Source organism: Balaenoptera borealis (genome assembly GCF_965194805.1).
Source record: "Balaenoptera borealis genome assembly, chromosome: 9".
NCBI classification, from domain to species: Eukaryota; Metazoa; Chordata; class Mammalia; order Artiodactyla; family Balaenopteridae; genus Balaenoptera; species Balaenoptera borealis.
In genome coordinates, this window is record NC_138873.1 from 88,352,197 (window position 1) to 88,376,024 (window position 23,828).

Consider the following 23,828-nt stretch of genomic DNA (forward strand, 5'->3'; position numbering starts at 1 on the left):
GGCTTTTTCCTGGCACATTCCATTCTAATATACAACCTAGAACACCACTTCCATTAAGGCTCTGTTTCCCTAGTAACCAAATTTGGTAAAGGAGAAATGCTGCCAACCTTGTGGCCGTATCCTGCAAGAGCAGCTTTAAAGTCACAGCTAATGGTCACTTAACATTCACAAGGACTCAGGGCTGTAAAGGACACTTGCCCTAAATATTTGTGCTGAAGTAGGGAATGGGCAAAAAATTCAAAACAGGCAAATGTTTCAAGAAGAGATTATGAAGAGTTAAGTTTTACTCACACTCTTTTTAAAAAAAAGGAAAATGGATAAAAGCTCAACCTCAGGGAGTGTTAGACGCATGCAATCTAATCTACAAAAAGTTTCAACTTACACCAGTCGACTGACCATCAGCAAAAAGTCTACAAACAATAAATGCTGAAGGGGTTTTAGAGAACTGTGTACCCTCTGCCTGCTGGTGAGACGTAAAGGGGTAACAGCCAATAATGAGAACAGAAAGGAGCTGTGTTTAAAAGTAAAAATGGAGGTACTATTCAATCCAGCAGGCGCACCATTGGACCTCTCACCTGAGAAGACAAGAATCGAGAAGACACAGGCCGCAAAAGCTGCAGTGCAGCCTTATTCACAATAGCCAAGACAGTGAAGCAATCAAAATGTCCAACAACAGGTAAATGGATAAAGAAGAAGTGGTCCATGTACACAATGGAATATTAGCCATGGAAGACAATGAACCATTGCTCTTTGAGGCACCACAAATGAGTCTGGAGATAATCACGAAAGATGAGGTAAGTTGGAAAGCAAAAGACCTGTGTTCTATGATAGCACTTATAGGCGTTATCTAATAACTGACACAAATGAACATATCTCCACAGAGAAAGACACTCACAGATTTAGAAAACAAACTATGCTCATCTAAAACGACAGGTGGGGGGAATGGATAAATTAAGGTTAGTGTTACTATATGTATACAAACACATATGATATACATATCTCAAAAAGGCCAACCATATAGCAAGGGAAGTCTGCGGAACCCTCTGTAACATTTTACATGGGAAGAGGATCTGTACTTGAATAGACATATATAATGTACAAACGAACCAGATTGTGTACACCTAGGACAAACAATATTCTAAGCTTTACCCCAATTAAAACACTTTTAAAAACCAAGAAGAAATAATGACACATAAACTTATGGGGGTTTCTCCACGCACATTCCAATGGAATTTACAACCTAGGAACACGACTTCCAGAAAGGCTCTGCTGCCCTACTACCCAGATTTGGGAATGGAGAAATGCTGCCTCCTTGAGGCCACTTCCCACAACAGCAGCTTTAAACCCATTGCTAAAGGTCACTAAATATTCACCAAACTTGCAGTTCGGGAAATGACACCTGCTCTCTAAAAAAACGCTGGGGTGGAAAATCGACCAAATAATTCAAAAGAGGGCAACCTTCAAAGAAGACAATTTCAAGAGTTATATTGTACTGCCAATTGTTTCCTTTTTTTAACAGAAAAGAAAACGGCGGACAAAAATGATGAGTTTTACGAATTTTCAAAGACATGCAAACCCAAATTACAAAAACCTATCAGCTCACAGCAGCCAGAAGGGCCATTAGCATAAATGCTGTAAACAATAAATGCTGAAGCGATTGTGGAGAAATGCGTACCCTCGACTCTAAGGGGGACGTGGTAAGAGCCACTAATGAAAACACAAAGAGGGTGCTTTGAAAAGGGAAACACGGTGCTACCAGTCAATCAATCACACCCACTGCTGGGCCTATCACCTGAGAACATGAGAATCAAAAAGTCACAGGCTGGCAAACCTGCACTCCAAAAATATTTACCATAGCCAACACTTGGAAGCAATGAAAATGTCCATCAACCGAGGAATGCACAAAGAAGAAGTGGTCCACGTACACAGTGGAAAATTACTCCAATAAAAAATAAAAATTAAATTTAAAAATCCAACAAAAGTAAGGAGACATCAGCTTGTGTGGGTTTGTCCGGGCACACTCCACTCTAATTTATAACCGAGAAACACCACAGGCCGCAAGGGCTTTTCCCTAGTTACCAGGGTGGGGAACATAGAAAGGCTGCCGCCCTCTGGCAGTTAGCTGCAAAAGCAGTTTTAAAGCCTGTGCTAATGGTCATTTCATAGGAACAAGTACTGCAGAACTGTAAATGAAACCTGCCCTCAAAATGTCTTCAGGGAGGTAACGGCCAAAACATTTCAAAAGGTGACACGTACTTTAAGAGAACACTTTGAAGAACTAAGGGGTAATCACTGCTTGAAAAATAAAAAGGACATGCCTTAAAGCTCAATTTCAACGGATTATGAGGCACATGCGAATTCAACCACAAAGAGGTATCAGCTCACACTTGTCAGAATAACCATGAGCAAGAAAACTACAAACAATAAATGCTGAAGGTGTTGTGGAGAAATGCATACCCTCAACTTCAAGGGGGACGTAAGTTGGAAAGGGCCACGAATGAGAACAGAATGGAGGTGCCTTAAAAAGGTAAACATTGAGCTACCATATGATCCAGCAGGCCCACTCCTCCACCTATAATCTAAGAAGAGAGAATTGGAAAGACACAGGCAGGCAAATCTGCATTGCCCAGTATTACAATAGCCAAGATATGGAAGTAACCAAAAAGACCACCAACAGATGGGTGGGCAAAGAAGAACTCCTCCATGTACAGATGGAATATTCGCTAGTGAAAAAAATGAAACAATGCCATTTGCAGCACCATAGATGAGTCTAGACGTAATCACGCCACGTGTAGTAAGTGAGAAAGCAAAAGGCACATATCCTATCATATCACTTTCAGGAGTTACTTAAAAATTGATACCAATGAAGATATTTCCACAGAGAAAGGCAATCACAGATTCATTAAAAAACTTATGGTTCACCAAATAGAAAGGGATGAGGATTGGATACATTACCATATTGGGGTTAACAGAGATATACAAACCATGTGAAATATATAACCACCAAAGACGTACGGAAGACCAGGAGAAGACTGCTCAACATTGTGTCATAACCTATATTGGCAAAAGATGCGAGGAAGAATAGATACACGTATATGTGTGATAGAACCACATCTTGCACACCTAGAACAAACAAACCATTGTAATCAAATTTGCTGGGATAAAAAATAAAAAGTAAATTACAAATATGAACAAGGAGTAATGAGACATAAAGTTAAAGGGCTTTTTCCTGGCACATTCCATTCTAATATACAACCTAGAACACCACTTCCATTAAGGCTCTGTTTCCCTAGTAACCAAATTTGGTAAAGGAGAAATGCTGCCAACCTTGTGGCCGTATCCTGCAAGAGCAGCTTTAAAGTCACAGCTAATGGTCACTTAACATTCACAAGAATTCAGGGCTGTAAAGGACACTTGCCCTAAATATTTGTGCTGAAGTAGGGAATGGACAAAATATTCAAAACAGGCAAATATTGCAAGAAGAGATTATGAAGAGTTAAGTTTTATTCACACTCTTTTTAAAAAAAAGGAAAATGGATAAAAGCTCAACCTCAGGGAGTGTTAGACGCATGCAATCTAATCTACAAAAAGTTTCAACTTACACCAGTCGACTGACCATCAGCAAAAAGTCTACAAACAATAAATGCTGAAGGGGTTTTAGAGAACTGTGTACCCTCTGCCTGCTGGTGAGACGTAAAGGGGTAACAGCCAATAATGAGAACAGAAAGGAGCTGTGTTTAAAAGTAAAAATGGAGGTACTATTCAATCCAGCAGGCGCACCATTGGACCTCTCACCTGAGAAGACAAGAATCGAGAAGACACAGGCCGCAAAAGCTGCAGTGCAGCCTTATTCACAATAGCCAAGACAGTGAAGCAATCAAAATGTCCAACAACAGGTAAATGGATAAAGAAGAAGTGGTCCATGTACACAATGGAATATTAGCCATGGAAGACAATGAACCATTGCTCTTTGAGGCACCACAAATGAGTCTGGAGATAATCACGAAAGATGAGGTAAGTTGGAAAGCAAAAGACCTGTGTTCTATGATAGCACTTATAGGCGTTATCTAATAACTGACACAAATGAACATATCTCCACAGAGAAAGACACTCACAGATTTAGAAAACAAACTATGCTCATCTAAAACGACAGGTGGGGGGAATGGATAAATTAAGGTTAGTGTTACTATATGTATACAAACACATATGATATACATATCTCAAAAAGGCCAACCATATAGCAAGGGAAGTCTGCGGAACCCTCTGTAACATTTTACATGGGAAGAGGATCTGTACTTGAATAGACATATATAATGTACAAACGAACCAGATTGGGTACACCTAGGACAAACAATATTCTAAGCTTTACCCCAATTAAAACACTTTTAAAAACCAAGAAGAAATAATGACACATAAACTTATGGGGGTTTCTCCACGCACATTCCAATGGAATTTACAACCTAGGAACACGACTTCCAGAAAGGCTCTGCTGCCCTACTACCCAGATTTGGGAATGGAGAAATGCTGCCTCCTTGAGGCCACTTCCCACAACAGCAGCTTTAAACCCATTGCTAAAGGTCACTAAATATTCACCAAACTTGCAGTTCGGGAAATGACACCTGCTCTCTAAAAAAACGCTGGGGTGGAAAATCGACCAAATAATTCAAAAGAGGGCAACCTTCAAAGAAGACAATTTCAAGAGTTATATTGTACTGCCAATTGTTTCCTTTTTTTAACAGAAAAGAAAACGGCGGAGAAAAATGATGAGTTTTACGAATTTTCAAAGACATGCAAACCCAAATTACAAAAACCTATCAGCTCACAGCAGCCAGAAGGGCCATTAGCATCAATGCTGTAAACAATAAATGCTGAAGCGATTGTGGAGAAATGCGTACCCTCGACTCTAAGGGGGACGTGGTAAGAGCCACTAATGAAAACACAAAGAGGGTGCTTTGAAAAGGGAAACACGGTGCTACCAGTCAATCAATCACACCCACTGCTGGGCCTATCACCTGAGAACATGAGAATCAAAAAGTCACAGGCTGGCAAACCTGCACTCCAAAAATATTTACCATAGCCAACACTTGGAAGCAATGAAAATGTCCATCAACCGAGGAATGCACAAAGAAGAAGTGGTCCACGTACACAGTGGAAAATTACTCCAATAAAAAATAAAAATTAAATTTAAAAATCCAACAAAAGTAAGGAGACATCAGCTTGTGTGGGTTTGTCCGGGCACACTCCACTCTAATTTATAACCGAGAAACACCACAGGCCGCAAGGGCTTTTCCCTAGTTACCAGGGTGGGGAACATAGAAAGGCTGCCGCCCTCTGGCAGTTAGCTGCAAAAGCAGTTTTAAAGCCTGTGCTAATGGTCATTTCATAGGAACAAGTACTGCAGAACTGTAAATGAAACCTGCCCTCAAAATGTCTTCAGGGAGGTAATGGCCAAAACATTTCAAAAGGTGACACGTACTTTAAGAGAACACTTTGAAGAACTAAGGGGTAATCACTGCTTGAAAAATAAAAAGGACATGCCTTAAAGCTCAATTTCAACGGATTATGAGGCACATGCGAATTCAACCACAAAGAGGTATCAGCTCACACTTGTCAGAATAACCATGAGCAAGAAAACTACAAACAATAAATGCTGAAGGTGTTGTGGAGAAATGCATACCCTCAACTTCAAGGGGGACGTAAGTTGGAAAGGGCCACGAATGAGAACAGAATGGAGGTGCCTTAAAAAGGTAAACATTGAGCTACCATATGATCCAGCAGGCCCACTCCTCCACCTATAATCTAAGAAGAGAGAATTGGAAAGACACAGGCAGGCAAATCTGCATTGCCCAGTATTACAATAGCCAAGATATGGAAGTAACCAAAAAGACCACCAACAGATGGGTGGGCAAAGAAGAACTCCTCCATGTACAGATGGAATATTCGCTAGTGAAAAAAATGAAACAATGCCATTTGCAGCACCATAGATGAGTCTAGACGTAATCACGCCACGTGTAGTAAGTGAGAAAGCAAAAGGCACATATCCTATCATATCACTTTCAGGAGTTACTTAAAAATTGATACCAATGAAGATATTTCCACAGAGAAAGGCAATCACAGATTCATTAAAAAACTTATGGTTCACCAAATAGAAAGGGATGAGGATTGGATACATTACCATATTGGGGTTAACAGAGATATACAAACCATGTGAAATATATAACCACCAAAGACGTACGGAAGACCAGGAGAAGACTGCTCAACATTGTGTCATAACCTATATTGGCAAAAGATGCGAGGAAGAATAGATACACGTATATGTGTGATAGAACCACATCTTGCACACCTAGAACAAACAAACCATTGTAATCAAATTTGCTGGGATAAAAAATAAAAAGTAAATTACAAATATGAACAAGGAGTAATGAGACATAAAGTTAAAGGGCTTTTTCCTGGCACATTCCATTCTAATATACAACCTAGAACACCACTTCCATTAAGGCTCTGTTTCCCTAGTAACCAAATTTGGTAAAGGAGAAATGCTGCCAACCTTGTGGCCGTATCCTGCAAGAGCAGCTTTAAAGTCACAGCTAATGGTCACTTAACATTCACAAGAATTCAGGGCTGTAAAGGACACTTGCCCTAAATATTTGTGCTGAAGTAGGGAATGGACAAAATATTCAAAACAGGCAAATATTGCAAGAAGAGATTATGAAGAGTTAAGTTTTATTCACACTCTTTTTAAAAAAAAGGAAAATGGATAAAAGCTCAACCTCAGGGAGTGTTAGACGCATGCAATCTAATCTACAAAAAGTTTCAACTTACACCAGTCGACTGACCATCAGCAAAAAGTCTACAAACAATAAATGCTGAAGGGGTTTTAGAGAACTGTGTACCCTCTGCCTGCTGGTGAGACGTAAAGGGGTAACAGCCAATAATGAGAACAGAAAGGAGCTGTGTTTAAAAGTAAAAATGGAGGTACTATTCAATCCAGCAGGCGCACCATTGGACCTCTCACCTGAGAAGACAAGAATCGAGAAGACACAGGCCGCAAAAGCTGCAGTGCAGCCTTATTCACAATAGCCAAGACAGTGAAGCAATCAAAATGTCCAACAACAGGTAAATGGATAAAGAAGAAGTGGTCCATGTACACAATGGAATATTAGCCATGGAAGACAATGAACCATTGCTCTTTGAGGCACCACAAATGAGTCTGGAGATAATCACGAAAGATGAGGTAAGTTGGAAAGCAAAAGACCTGTGTTCTATGATAGCACTTATAGGCGTTATCTAATAACTGACACAAATGAACATATCTCCACAGAGAAAGACACTCACAGATTTAGAAAACAAACTATGCTCATCTAAAACGACAGGTGGGGGGAATGGATAAATTAAGGTTAGTGTTACTATATGTATACAAACACATATGATATACATATCTCAAAAAGGCCAACCATATAGCAAGGGAAGTCTGCGGAACCCTCTGTAACATTTTACATGGGAAGAGGATCTGTACTTGAATAGACATATATAATGTACAAACGAACCAGATTGGGTACACCTAGGACAAACAATATTCTAAGCTTTACCCCAATTAAAACACTTTTAAAAACCAAGAAGAAATAATGACACATAAACTTATGGGGGTTTCTCCACGCACATTCCAATGGAATTTACAACCTAGGAACACGACTTCCAGAAAGGCTCTGCTGCCCTACTACCCAGATTTGGGAATGGAGAAATGCTGCCTCCTTGAGGCCACTTCCCACAACAGCAGCTTTAAACCCATTGCTAAAGGTCACTAAATATTCACCAAACTTGCAGTTCGGGAAATGACACCTGCTCTCTAAAAAAACGCTGGGGTGGAAAATCGACCAAATAATTCAAAAGAGGGCAACCTTCAAAGAAGACAATTTCAAGAGTTATATTGTACTGCCAATTGTTTCCTTTTTTTAACAGAAAAGAAAACGGCGGAGAAAAATGATGAGTTTTACGAATTTTCAAAGACATGCAAACCCAAATTACAAAAACCTATCAGCTCACAGCAGCCAGAAGGGCCATTAGCATAAATGCTGTAAACAATAAATGCTGAAGCGATTGTGGAGAAATGCGTACCCTCGACTCTAAGGGGGACGTGGTAAGAGCCACTAATGAAAACACAAAGAGGGTGCTTTGAAAAGGGAAACACGGTGCTACCAGTCAATCAATCACACCCACTGCTGGGCCTATCACCTGAGAACATGAGAATCCAAAAGTCACAGGCTGGCAAACCTGCACTCCAACAATATTTACCATAGCCAACACTTGGAAGCAATGAAAATGTCCATCAACCGAGGAATGCACAAAGAAGAAGTGGTCCACGTACACAGTGGAAAATTACTCCAATAAAAAATAAAAATTAAATTTAAAAATCCAACAAAAGTAAGGAGACATCAGCTTGTGTGGGTTTGTCCGGGCACACTCCACTCTAATTTATAACCGAGAAACACCACAGGCCGCAAGGGCTTTTCCCTAGTTACCAGGGTGGGAAACATAGAAAGGCTGCCGCCCTCTGGCAGTTAGCTGCAAAAGCAGTTTTAAAGCCTGTGCTAATGGTCATTTCATAGGAACAAGTACTGCAGAACTGTAAATGAAACCTGCCCTCAAAATGTCTTCAGGGAGGTAATGGCCAAAACATTTCAAAAGGTGACACGTACTTTAAGAGAACACTTTGAAGAACTAAGGGGTAATCACTGCTTGAAAAATAAAAAGGATATGCCTTAAAGCTCAATTTCAACGGATTATGAGGCACATGCGAATTCAACCACAAAGAGGTATCAGCTCACACTTGTCAGAATAACCATGAGCAAGAAAACTACAAACAATAAATGCTGAAGGTGTTGTGGAGAAATGCATACCCTCAACTTCAAGGGGGACGTAAGTTGGAAAGGGCCACGAATGAGAACAGAATGGAGGTGCCTTAAAAAGGTAAACATTGAGCTACCATATGATCCAGCAGGCCCACTCCTCCACCTATAATCTAAGAAGAGAGAATTGGAAAGACACAGGCAGGCAAATCTGCATTGCCCAGTATTACAATAGCCAAGATATGGAAGTAACCAAAAAGACCACCAACAGATGGGTGGGCAAAGAAGAACTCCTCCATGTACAGATGGAATATTCGCTAGTGAAAAAAATGAAACAATGCCATTTGCAGCACCATAGATGAGTCTAGACGTAATCACGCCACGTGTAGTAAGTGAGAAAGCAAAAGGCACATATCCTATCATATCACTTTCAGGAGTTACTTAAAAATTGATACCAATGAAGATATTTCCACAGAGAAAGGCAATCACAGATTCATTAAAAAACTTATGGTTCACCAAATAGAAAGGGATGAGGATTGGATACATTACCATATTGGGGTTAACAGAGATATACAAACCATGTGAAATATATAACCACCAAAGACGTACGGAAGACCAGGAGAAGACTGCTCAACATTGTGTCATAACCTATATTGGCAAAAGATGCGAGGAAGAATAGATACACGTATATGTGTGATAGAACCACATCTTGCACACCTAGAACAAACAAACCATTGTAATCAAATTTGCTGGGATAAAAAATAAAAAGTAAATTACAAATATGAACAAGGAGTAATGAGACATAAAGTTAAAGGGCTTTTTCCTGGCACATTCCATTCTAATATACACCCTAGAACACCACTTCCATTAAGGCTCTGTTTCCCTAGTAACCAAATTTGGTAAAGGAGAAATGCGGCCACCTAGTGGCCGTTTCCTGCAAGAGCAGCTTTAAAGTCACAGCTAATGGTCACTTAACATTCACAAGGACTCAGGGCTGTAAAGGACACTTGCCCTAAATATTTGTGCTGAAGTAGTGAATGGACAAAAAATTCAAAACAGGCAAATGTTTCAAGAAGAGATTATGAAGAGTTAAGTTTTACTCACACTCTTTTTAAAAAAAAGGAAAATGGATAAAAGTTCAACCTCAGGGAGTGTTAGACGCATGCAATCTAATCTACAAAAAGTTTCAACTTACACCAGTCGACTGACCATCAGCAAAAAGTCTACAAACAATAAATGCTGAAGGGGTTTTAGAGAACTGTGTACCCTCTGCCTGCTGGTGAGACGTAAAGAGGTAACAGCCAATAATGAGAACAGAAAGGAACTGTGTTTAAAAGTAAAAATGGAGGTACTATTCAATCCAGCAGGCGCACCATTGGACCTCTCACCTGAGAAGACAAGAATCGAGAAGACACAGGCCGCAAAAGCTGCAGTGCAGCCTTATTCACCATAGCCAAGACAGTGAAGCAATCAAAATGTCCAACAACAGGTAAATGGATAAAGAAGAAGTGGTCCATGTACACAATGGAATATTAGCCATGGAAGACAATGAACCATTGCTCTTTGAGGCACCACAAATGAGTCTGGAGATAATCACGAAAGATGAGGTAAGTTGGAAAGCAAAAGACCTGTTTTCTATGGTAGCACTTATAGGCGTTACCTAATAACTGACACAAATGAACATATCTCCACAGAGAAAGACACTCTGATTTAGAAAACAAACTATGCTCATCTAAAACGACAGGTGGGGGGAATGGATAAATTAAGGTTAGTGTTACTATATGTATACAAACACATATGATATACATATCTCAAAAAGGCCAACCATATAGCAAGGGAAGTCTGCGGAACCCTCTGTAACATTTTACATGGGAAGAGGATCTGTACTTGAATAGACATATATAATGTACAAACGAACCAGATTGTGTACACCTAGGACAAACAATATTCTAAGCTTTACCCCAATTAAAACACTTTTAAAAACCAAGAAGAAATAATGACACATAAACTTGTGGGGGTTTCTCCACGCACATTCCAATGGAATTTACAACCTAGGAACACGACTTCCAGAAAGGCTCTGCTGCCCTACTACCCAGATTTGGGAATGGAGAAATGCTGCCTCCTTGAGGCCACTTCCCACAACAGCAGCTTTAAACCCATTGCTAAAGGTCACTAAATATTCACCAAACTTGCAGTTCGGGAAATGACACCTGCTCTCTAAAAAAACGCTGGGGTGGAAAATCGACCAAATAATTCAAAAGAGGGCAACCTTCAAAGAAGACAATTTCAAGAGTTATATTGTACTGCCAATTGTTTCCTTTTTTTAACAGAAAAGAAAACGGCGGAGAAAAATGATGAGTTTTACGAATTTTCAAAGACATGCAAACCCAAATTACAAAAACCTATCAGCTCACAGCAGCCAGAAGGGCCATTAGCATAAATGCTGTAAACAATAAATGCTGAAGCGATTGTGGAGAAATGCGTACCCTCGACTCTAAGGGGGACGTGGTAAGAGCCACTAATGAAAACACAAAGAGGGTGCTTTGAAAAGGGAAACACGGTGCTACCAGTCAATCAATCACACCCACTGCTGGGCCTATCACCTGAGAACATGAGAATCAAAAAGTCACAGGCTGGCAATCCTGCACTCCAACAATATTTACCATAGCCAACACTTGGAAGCAATGAAAATGTCCATCAACCGAGGAATGCACAAAGAAGAAGTGGTCCACGTACACAGTGGAAAATTACTCCAATAAAAAATAAAAATTAAATTTAAAAATCCAACAAAAGTAAGGAGACATCAGCTTGTGTGGGTTTGTCCGGGCACACTCCACTCTAATTTATAACCGAGAAACACCACAGGCCGCAAGGGCTTTTCCCTAGTTACCAGGGTGGGGAACATAGAAAGGCTGCCGCCCTCTGGCAGTTACCTGCAAAAGCAGTTTTAAAGCCTGTGCTAATGGTCATTTCATAGGAACAAGTACTGCAGAACTGTAAATGAAACCTGCCCTCAAAATGTCTTCAGGGAGGTAATGGCCAAAACATTTCAAAAGGTGACACGTACTTTAAGAGAACACTTTGAAGAACTAAGGGGTAATCACTGCTTGAAAAATAAAAAGGACATGCCTTAAAGCTCAATTTCAACGGATTATGAGGCACATGCGAATTCAACCACAAAGAGGTATCAGCTCACACTTGTCAGAATAACCATGAGCAAGAAAACTACAAACAATAAATGCTGAAGGTGTTGTGGAGAAATGCATACCCTCAACTTCAAGGGGGACGTAAGTTGGAAAGGGCCACGAATGAGAACAGAATGGAGGTGCCTTAAAAAGGTAAACATTGAGCTACCATATGATCCAGCAGGCCCACTCCTCCACCTATAATCTAAGAAGAGAGAATTGGAAAGACACAGGCAGGCAAATCTGCATTGCCCAGTATTACAATAGCCAAGATATGGAAGTAACCAAAAAGACCACCAACAGATGGGTGGGCAAAGAAGAACTCCTCCATGTACAGATGGAATATTCGCTAGTGAAAAAAATGAAACAATGCCATTTGCAGCACCATAGATGAGTCTAGACGTAATCACGCCACGTGTAGTAAGTGAGAAAGCAAAAGGCACATATCCTATCATATCACTTTCAGGAGTTACTTAAAAATTGATACCAATGAAGATATTTCCACAGAGAAAGGCAATCACAGATTCATTAAAAAACTTATGGTTCACCAAATAGAAAGGGATGAGGATTGGATACATTACCATATTGGGGTTAACAGAGATATACAAACCATGTGAAATATATAACCACCAAAGACGTACGGAAGACCAGGAGAAGACTGCTCAACATTGTGTCATAACCTACATTGGCAAAAGATGCGAGGAAGAATAGATACACGTATATGTGTGATAGAACCACATCTTGCACACCTAGAACAAACAAACCATTGTAATCAAATTTGCTGGGATAAAAAATAAAAAGTAAATTACAAATATGAACAAGAAGTAATGAGACATAAAGTTAAAGGGCTTTTTCCTGGCACATTCCATTCTAATATACACCCTAGAACACCACTTCCATTAAGGCTCTGTTTCCCTAGTAACCAAATTTGGTAAAGGAGAAATGCTGCCACCTAGTGGCCGTTTCCTGCAAGAGCAGCTTTAAAGTCACAGCTAATGGTCACTTAACATTCACAAGGACTCAGGGCTGTAAAGGACACTTGCCCTAAATATTTGTGCTGAAGTAGTGAATGGACAAAAAATTCAAAACAGGCAAATGTTTCAAGAAGAGATTATGAAGAGTTAAGTTTTACTCACACTCTTTTTAAAAAAAAGGAAAATGGATAAAAGTTCAACCTCAGGGAGTGCTAGACGCATGCAATCTAATCTACAAAAAGTTTCAACTTACACCAGTCGACTGACCATCAGCAAAAAGTCTACAAACAATAAATGCTGAAGGGGTTTTAGAGAACTGTGTACCCTCTGCCTGCTGGTGAGACGTAAAGAGGTAACAGCCAATAATGAGAACAGAAAGGAACTGTGTTTAAAAGTAAACATGGAGGTACTATTCAATCCAGCAGGCGCACCATTGGACCTCTCACCTGAGAAGACAAGAATCGAGAAGACACAGGCCGCAAAAGCTGCAGTGCAGCCTTATTCACCATAGCCAAGACAGTGAAGCAATCAAAATGTCCAACAACAGGTAAATGGATAAAGAAGAAGTGGTCCATGTACACAATGGAATATTAGCCATGGAAGACAATGAACCATTGCTCTTTGAGGCACCACAAATGAGTCTGGAGATAATCACGACAGATGAGGTAAGTTGGAAAGCAAAAGACCTGTTTTCTATGGTAGCACTTATAGGCGTTACCTAATAACTGACACAAATGAACATATCTCCACAGAGAAAGACACTCTGATTTAGAAAACAAACTATGCTCATCTAAAACGACAGGTGGGGGGAATGGATAAATTAAGGTTAGTGTTACTATATGTATACAAACACATATGATATACATATCTCAAAAAGGCCAACCATATAGCAAGGGAAGTCTGCGGAACCCTCTGTAACATTTTACATGGGAAGAGGATCTGTACTTGAATAGACATATATAATGTACAAACGAACCAGATTGTGTACACCTAGGACAAACTATATTCTAAGCTTTACCCCAATTAAAACACTTTTAAAAACCAAGAAGAAATAATGACACATAAACTTATGGGGGTTTCTCCACGCACATTCCAATGGAATTTACAACCTAGGAACACGACTTCCAGAAAGGCTCTGCTGCCCTACTACCCAGATTTGGGAATGGAGAAATGCTGCCTCCTTGAGGCCACTTCCCACAACAGCAGCTTTAAACCCATTGCTAAAGGTCACTAAATATTCACCAAACTTGCAGTTCGGGAAATGACACCTGCTCTCTAAAAAAACGCTGGGGTGGAAAATCGACCAAATAATTCAAAAGAGGGCAACCTTCAAAGAAGACAATTTCAAGAGTTATATTGTACTGCCAATTGTTTCCTTTTTTTAACAGAAAAGAAAACGGCGGAGAAAAATGATGAGTTTTACGAATTTTCAAAGACATGCAAACCCAAATTACAAAAACCTATCAGCTCACAGCAGCCAGAAGGGCCATTAGCATAAATGCTGTAAACAATAAATGCTGAAGCGATTGTGGAGAAATGCGTACCCTCGACTCCAAGGGGGACGTGGTAAGAGCCACTAATGAAAACACAAAGAGGGTGCTTTGAAAAGGGAAACACGGTGCTACCAGTCAATCAATCACACCCACTGCTGGGCCTATCACCTGAGAACATGAGAATCAAAAAGTCACAGGCTGGCAATCCTGCACTCCAACAATATTTACCATAGCCAACACTTGGAAGCAATGAAAATGTCCATCAACCGAGGAATGCACAAAGAAGAAGTGGTCCACGTACACAGTGGAAAATTACTCCAATAAAAAATAAAAATTAAATTTAAAAATCCAACAAAAGTAAGGAGACATCAGCTTGTGTGGGTTTGTCCGGGCACACTCCACTCTAATTTATAACCGAGAAACACCACAGGCCGCAAGGGCTTTTCCTTAGTTACCAGGGTGGGGAACATAGAAAGGCTGCCGCCCTCTGGCAGTTAGCTGCAAAAGCAGTTTTAAAGCCTGTGCTAATGGTCATTTCATAGGAACAAGTACTGCAGAACTGTAAATGAAACCTGCCCTCAAAATGTCTTCAGGGAGGTAACGGCCAAAACATTTCAAAAGGTGACACGTACTTTAAGAGAACACTTTGAAGAACTAAGGGGTAATCACTGCTTGAAAAATAAAAAGGACATGCCTTAAAGCTCAATTTCAACGGATTATGAGGCACATGCGAATTCAACCACAAAGAGGTATCAGCTCACACTTGTCAGAATAACCATGAGCAAGAAAACTACAAACAATAAATGCTGAAGGTGTTGTGGAGAAATGCATACCCTCAACTTCAAGGGGGACGTAAGTTGGAAAGGGCCACGAATGAGAACAGAATGGAGGTGCCTTAAAAATATAAACATTGAGCTACCATATGATCCAGCAGGCCCACTCCTCCACCTATAATCTAAGAAGAGAGAATTGGAAAGACACAGGCAGGCAAATCTGCATTGCCCAGTATTACAATAGCCAAGATATGGAAGTAACCAAAAAGACCACCAACAGATGGGTGGGCAAAGAAGAACTCCTCCATGTACAGATGGAATATTCGCTAGTGAAAAAATGAAACAATGCCATTTGCAGCACCATAGATGAGTCTAGACGTAATCACGCCACGTGTAGTAAGTGAGAAAGCAAAAGGCACATATCCTATCATATCACTTTCAGGAGTTACTTAAAAATTGATACCAATGAAGATATTTCCACAGAGAAAGGCAATCACAGATTCATTAAAAAACTTATGGTTCACCAAATAGAAAGGGATGAGGATTGGATACATTACCATATTGGGGTTAACAGAGATATACAAACCATGTGAAATATATAACCACCAAAGACGTACGGAAGACCAGGAGAAGACTGCTCAACATTGTGTCATAACCTACATTGGCAAAGGATGCGAGGAAGAATAGATACACGTATATGTGTGAAAGAACCACATCTTGCACACCTAGAACAAACAAACCATTGTAATCAAATTTGCTGGGATAAAAAATAAAAAGTAAATTACAAATATGAACAAGAAGTAATGAGACATAAAGTTAAAGGGCTTTTTCCTGGCACATTCCATTCTAATATACACCCTAGAACACCACTTCCATTAAGGCTCTGTTTCCCTAGTAACCAAATTTGGTAAAGGAGAAATGCTGCCACCTAGTGGCCGTTTCCTGCAAGAGCAGCTTTAAAGTCACAGCTAATGGTCACTTAACATTCACAAGGACTCAGGGCTGTAAAGGACACTTGCCCTAAATATTTGTGCTGAAGTAGGGAATGGACAAAATATTCAAAACAGGCAAATATTGCAAGAAGAGATTATGAAGAGTTAAGTTTTATTCACACTCTTTTTAAAAAAAAGGAAAATGGATAAAAGCTCAACCTCAGGGAGTGTTAGACGCATGCAATCTAATCTACAAAAAGTTTCAACTTACACCAGTCGACTGACCATCAGCAAAAAGTCTACAAACAATAAATGCTGAAGGGGTTTTAGAGAACTGTGTACCCTCTGCCTGCTGGTGAGACGTAAAGGGGTAACAGCCAATAATGAGAACAGAAAGGAGCTGTGTTTAAAAGTAAAAATGGAGGTACTATTCAATCCAGCAGGCGCACCATTGGACCTCTCACCTGAGAAGACAAGAATCGAGAAGACACAGGCCGCAAAAGCTGCAGTGCAGCCTTATTCACAATAGCCAAGACAGTGAAGCAATCAAAATGTCCAACAACAGGTAAATGGATAAAGAAGAAGTGGTCCATGTACACAATGGAATATGAGCCATGGAAGACAATGAACCATTGCTCTTTGAGGCACCACAAATGAGTCTGGAGATAATCACGAAAGATGAGGTAAGTTGGAAAGCAAAAGACCTGTGTTCTATGATAGCACTTATAGGCGTTATCTAATAACTGACACAAATGAACATATCTCCACAGAGAAAGACACTCACAGATTTAGAAAACAAACTATGCTCATCTAAAACGACAGGTGGGGGGAATGGATAAATTAAGGTTAGTGTTACTATATGTATACAAACACATATGATATACATATCTCAAAAAGGCCAACCATATAGCAAGGGAAGTCTGCGGAACCCTCTGTAACATTTTACATGGGAAGAGGATCTGTACTTGAATAGACATATATAATGTACAAACGAACCAGATTGTGTACACCTAGGACAAACAATATTCTAAGCTTTACCCCAATTAAAACACTTTTAAAAACCAAGAAGAAATAATGACACATAAACTTATGGGGGTTTCTCCACGCACATTCCAATGGAATTTACAACCTAGGAACACGACTTCCAGAAAGGCTCTGCTGCCCTACTACCCAGATTTGGGAATGGAGAAATGCTGCCTCCTTGAGGCCACTTCCCACAACAGCAGCTTTAAACCCATTGCTAAAGGTCACTAAATATTCACCAAACTTGCAGTTCGGGAAATGACACCTGCTCTCTAAAAAAACGCTGGGGTGGAAAATCGACCAAATAATTCAAAAGAGGGCAACCTTCAAAGAAGACAATTTCAAGAGTTATATTGTACTGCCAATTGTTTCCTTTTTTTAACAGAAAAGAAAACGGCGGACAAAAATGATGAGTTTTACGAATTTTCAAAGACATGCAAACCCAAATTACAAAAACCTATCAGCTCACAGCAGCCAGAAGGGCCATTAGCATCAATGCTGTAAACAATAAATGCTGAAGCGATTGTGGAGAAATGCGTACCCTCGACTCTAAGGGGGACGTGGTAAGAGCCACTAATGAAAACACAAAGAAGGTGCTTTGAAAAGGGAAACACGGTGCTACCAGTCAATCAATCACACCCACTGCTGGGCCTATCACCTGAGAAAATGAGAATCCAAAAGTCACAGGCTGGCAATCCTGCACTCCAACAATATTTACCATAGCCAACACTTGGAAGCAATGAAAATGTCCATCAACCGAGGAATGCACAAAGAAGAAGTGGTCCACGTACACAGTGGAAAATTACTCCAATAAAAAATAAAAATTAAATTTAAAAATCCAACAAAAGTAAGGAGACATCAGCTTGTGTGGGTTTGTCCGGGCACACTCCACTCTAATTTATAACCGAGAAACACCACAGGCCGCAAGGGCTTTTCCCTAGTTACCAGGGTGGGGAACATAGAAAGGCTGCCGCCCTCTGGCAGTTAGCTGCAAAAGCAGTTTTAAAGCCTGTGCTAATGGTCATTTCATAGGAACAAGTACTGCAGAACTGTAAATGAAACCTGCCCTCAAAATGTCTTCAGGGAGGTAATGGCCAAAACATTTCAAAAGGTGACACGTACTTTAAGAGAACACTTTGAAGAACTAAGGGGTAATCACTGCTTGAAAAATAAAAAGGACATGCCTTAAAGCTCAATTTCAACGGATTATGAGGCACATGCGAATTCAACCACAAAGAGGTATCAGCTCACACTTGTCAGAATAACCATGAGCAAGAAAACTACAAACAATAAATGCTGAAGGTGTTGTGGAGAAATGCATACCCTCAACTTCAAGGGGGACGTAAGTTGGAAAGGGCCACGAATGAGAACAGAATGGAGGTGCCTTAAAAAGGTAAACATTGAGCTACCATATGATCCAGCAGGCCCACTCCTCCACCTATAATCTAAGAAGAGAGAATTGGAAAGACACAGGCAGGCAAATCTGCATTGCCCAGTATTACAATAGCCAAGATATGGAAGTAACCAAAAAGACCACCAACAGATGGGTGGGCAAAGAAGAACTCCTCCATGTACAGATGGAATATTCGCTAGTGAAAAAAATGAAACAATGCCATTTGCAGCACCATAGATGAGTCTAGACGTAATCACGCCACGTGTAGTAAGTGAGAAAGCAAAAGGCACATATCCTATCATATCACTTTCAGGAGTTACTTAAAAATTGATACCAATGAAGATATTTCCACAGAGAAAGGCAATCACAGATTCATTAAAAAACTTATGGTTCACCAAATAGAAAGGGATGAGGATTGGATACATTACCATATTGGGGTTAACAGAGATATACAAACCATGTGAAATATATAACCACCAAAGACGTACGGAAGACCAGGAGAAGACTGCTCAACATTGTGTCATAACCTATATTGGCAAAAGATGCGAGGAAGAATAGATACACGTATATGTGTGATAGAACCACATCTTGCACACCTAGAACAAACAAACCATTGTAATCAAATTTGCTGGGATAAAAAATAAAAAGTAAATTACAAATATGAACAAGGAGTAATGAGACATAAAGTTAAAGGGCTTTTTCCTGGCACATTCCATTCTAATATACACCCTAGAACACCACTTCCATTAAGGCTCTGTTTCCCTAGTAACCAAATTTGGTAAAGGAGAAATGCGGCCACCTAGTGGCCGTTTCCTGCAAGAGCAGCTTTAAAGTCACAGCTAATGGTCACTTAACATTCACAAGGACTCAGGGCTGTAAAGGACACTTGCCCTAAATATTTGTGCTGAAGTAGTGAATGGACAAAAAATTCAAAACAGGCAAATGTTTCAAGAAGAGATTATGAAGAGTTAAGTTTTACTCACACTCTTTTTAAAAAAAAGGAAAATGGATAAAAGTTCAACCTCAGGGAGTGTTAGACGCATGCAATCTAATCTACAAAAAGTTTCAACTTACACCAGTCGACTGACCATCAGCAAAAAGTCTACAAACAATAAATGCTGAAGGGGTTTTAGAGAACTGTGTACCCTCTGCCTGCTGGTGAGACGTAAAGAGGTAACAGCCAATAATGAGAACAGAAAGGAACTGTGTTTAAAAGTAAAAATGGAGGTACTATTCAATCCAGCAGGCGCACCATTGGACCTCTCACCTGAGAAGACAAGAATCGAGAAGACACAGGCCGCAAAAGCTGCAGTGCAGCCTTATTCACCATAGCCAAGACAGTGAAGCAATCAAAATGTCCAACAACAGGTAAATGGATAAAGAAGAAGTGGTCCATGTACACAATGGAATATTAGCCATGGAAGACAATGAACCATTGCTCTTTGAGGCACCACAAATGAGTCTGGAGATAATCACGAAAGATGAGGTAAGTTGGAAAGCAAAAGACCTGTTTTCTATGGTAGCACTTATAGGCGTTACCTAATAACTGACACAAATGAACATATCTCCACAGAGAAAGACACTCTGATTTAGAAAACAAACTATGCTCATCTAAAACGACAGGTGGGGGGAATGGATAAATTAAGGTTAGTGTTACTATATGTATACAAACACATATGATATACATATCTCAAAAAGGCCAACCATATAGCAAGGGAAGTCTGCGGAACCCTCTGTAACATTTTACATGGGAAGAGGATCTGTACTTGAATAGACATATATAATGTACAAACGAACCAGATTGTGTACACCTAGGACAAACAATATTCTAAGCTTTACCCCAATTAAAACACTTTTAAAAACCAAGAAGAAATAATGACACATAAACTTGTGGGGGTTTCTCCACGCACATTCCAATGGAATTTACAACCTAGGAACACGACTTCCAGAAAGGCTCTGCTGCCCTACTACCCAGATTTGGGAATGGAGAAATGCTGCCTCCTTGAGGCCACTTCCCACAACAGCAGCTTTAAACCCATTGCTAAAGGTCACTAAATATTCACCAAACTTGCAGTTCGGGAAATGACACCTGCTCTCTAAAAAAACGCTGGGGTGGAAAATCGACCAAATAATTCAAAAGAGGGCAACCTTCAAAGAAGACAATTTCAAGAGTTATATTGTACTGCCAATTGTTTCCTTTTTTTAACAGAAAAGAAAACGGCGGACAAAAATGATGAGTTTTACGAATTTTCAAAGACATGCAAACCCAAATTACAAAAACCTATCAGCTCACAGCAGCCAGAAGGGCCATTAGCATAAATGCTGTAAACAATAAATGCTGAAGCGATTGTGGAGAAATGCGTACCCTCGACTCTAAGGGGGACGTGGTAAGAGCCACTAATGAAAACACAAAGAGGGTGCTTTGAAAAGGGAAACACGGTGCTACCAGTCAATCAATCACACCCACTGCTGGGCCTATCACCTGAGAACATGAGAATCAAAAAGTCACAGGCTGGCAATCCTGCACTCCAACAATATTTACCATAGCCAACACTTGGAAGCAATGAAAATGTCCATCAACCGAGGAATGCACAAAGAAGAAGTGGTCCACGTACACAGTGGAAAATTACTCCAATAAAAAATAAAAATTAAATTTAAAAATCCAACAAAAGTAAGGAGACATCAGCTTGTGTGGGTTTGTCCGGGCACACTCCACTCTAATTTATAACCGAGAAACACCACAGGCCGCAAGGGCTTTTCCCTAGTTACCAGGGTGGGGAACATAGAAAGGCTGCCGCCCTCTGGCAGTTACCTGCAAAAGCAGTTTTAAAGCCTGTGCTAATGGTCATTTCATAGGAACAAGTACTGCAGAACTGTAAATGAAACCTGCCCTCAAAATGTCTTCAGGGAGGTAATGGCCAAAACATTTCAAAAGGTGACACGTACTTTAAGAGAACACTTTGAAGAACTAAGGGGTAATCACTGCTTGAAAAATAAAAAGGACATGCCTTAAAGCTCAATTTCAACGGATTATGAGGCACATGCGAATTCAACCACAAAGAGGTATCAGCTCACACTTGTCAGAATAACCATGAGCAAGAAAACTACAAACAATAAATGCTGAAGGTGTTGTGGAGAAATGCATACCCTCAACTTCAAGGGGGACGTAAGTTGGAAAGGGCCACGAATGAGAACAGAATGGAGGTGCCTTAAAAAGGTAAACATTGAGCTACCATATGATCCAGCAGGCCCACTCCTCCACCTATAATCTAAGAAGAGAGAATTGGAAAGACACAGGCAGGCAAATCTGCATTGCCCAGTATTACAATAGCCAAGATATGGAAGTAACCAAAAAGACCACCAACAGATGGGTGGGCAAAGAAGAACTCCTCCATGTACAGATGGAATATTCGCTAGTGAAAAAAATGAAACAATGCCATTTGCAGCACCATAGATGAGTCTAGACGTAATCACGCCACGTGTAGTAAGTGAGAAAGCAAAAGGCACATATCCTATCATATCACTTTCAGGAGTTACTTAAAAATTGATACCAATGAAGATATTTCCACAGAGAAAGGCAATCACAGATTCATTAAAAAACTTATGGTTCACCAAATAGAAAGGGATGAGGATTGGATACATTACCATATTGGGGTTAACAGAGATATACAAACCATGTGAAATATATAACCACCAAAGACGTACGGAAGACCAGGAGAAGACTGCTCAACATTGTGTCATAACCTATATTGGCAAAAGATGCGAGGAAGAATAGATACACGTATATGTGTGATAGAACCACATCTTGCACACCTAGAACAAACAAACCATTGTAATCAAATTTGCTGGGATAAAAAATAAAAAGTAAATTACAAATATGAACAAGGAGTAATGAGACATAAAGTTAAAGGGCTTTTTCCTGGCACATTCCATTCTAATATACACCCTAGAACACCACTTCCATTAAGGCTCTGTTTCCCTAGTAACCAAATTTGGTAAAGGAGAAATGCGGCCACCTAGTGGCCGTTTCCTGCAAGAGCAGCTTTAAAGTCACAGCTAATGGTCACTTAACATTCACAAGGACTCAGGGCTGTAAAGGACACTTGCCCTAAATATTTGTGCTGAAGTAGTGAATGGACAAAAAATTCAAAACAGGCAAATGTTTCAAGAAGAGATTATGAAGAGTTAAGTTTTACTCACACTCTTTTTAAAAAAAAGGAAAATGGATAAAAGTTCAACCTCAGGGAGTGTTAGACGCATGCAATCTAATCTACAAAAAGTTTCAACTTACACCAGTCGACTGACCATCAGCAAAAAGTCTACAAACAATAAATGCTGAAGGGGTTTTAGAGAACTGTGTACCCTCTGCCTGCTGGTGAGACGTAAAGAGGTAACAGCCAATAATGAGAACAGAAAGGAACTGTGTTTAAAAGTAAAAATGGAGGTACTATTCAATCCAGCAGGCGCACCATTGGACCTCTCACCTGAGAAGACAAGAATCGAGAAGACACAGGCCGCAAAAGCTGCAGTGCAGCCTTATTCACCATAGCCAAGACAGTGAAGCAATCAAAATGTCCAACAACAGGTAAATGGATAAAGAAGAAGTGGTCCATGTACACAATGGAATATTAGCCATGGAAGACAATGAACCATTGCTCTTTGAGGCACCACAAATGAGTCTGGAGATAATCACGAAAGATGAGGTAAGTTGGAAAGCAAAAGACCTGTTTTCTATGGTAGCACTTATAGGCGTTACCTAATAACTGACACAAATGAACATATCTCCACAGAGAAAGACACTCTGATTTAGAAAACAAACTATGCTCATCTAAAACGACAGGTGGGGGGAATGGATAAATTAAGGTTAGTGTTACTATATGTATACAAACACATATGATATACATATCTCAAAAAGGCCAACCATATAGCAAGGGAAGTCTGCGGAACCCTCTGTAACATTTTACATGGGAAGAGGATCTGTACTTGAATAGACATATATAATGTACAAACGAACCAGATTGTGTACACCTAGGACAAACTATATTCTAAGCTTTACCCCAATTAAAACACTTTTAAAAACCAAGAAGAAATAATGACACATAAACTTATGGGGGTTTCTCCACGCACATTCCAATGGAATTTACAACCTAGGAACACGACTTCCAGAAAGGCTCTGCTGCCCTACTACCCAGATTTGGGAATGGAGAAA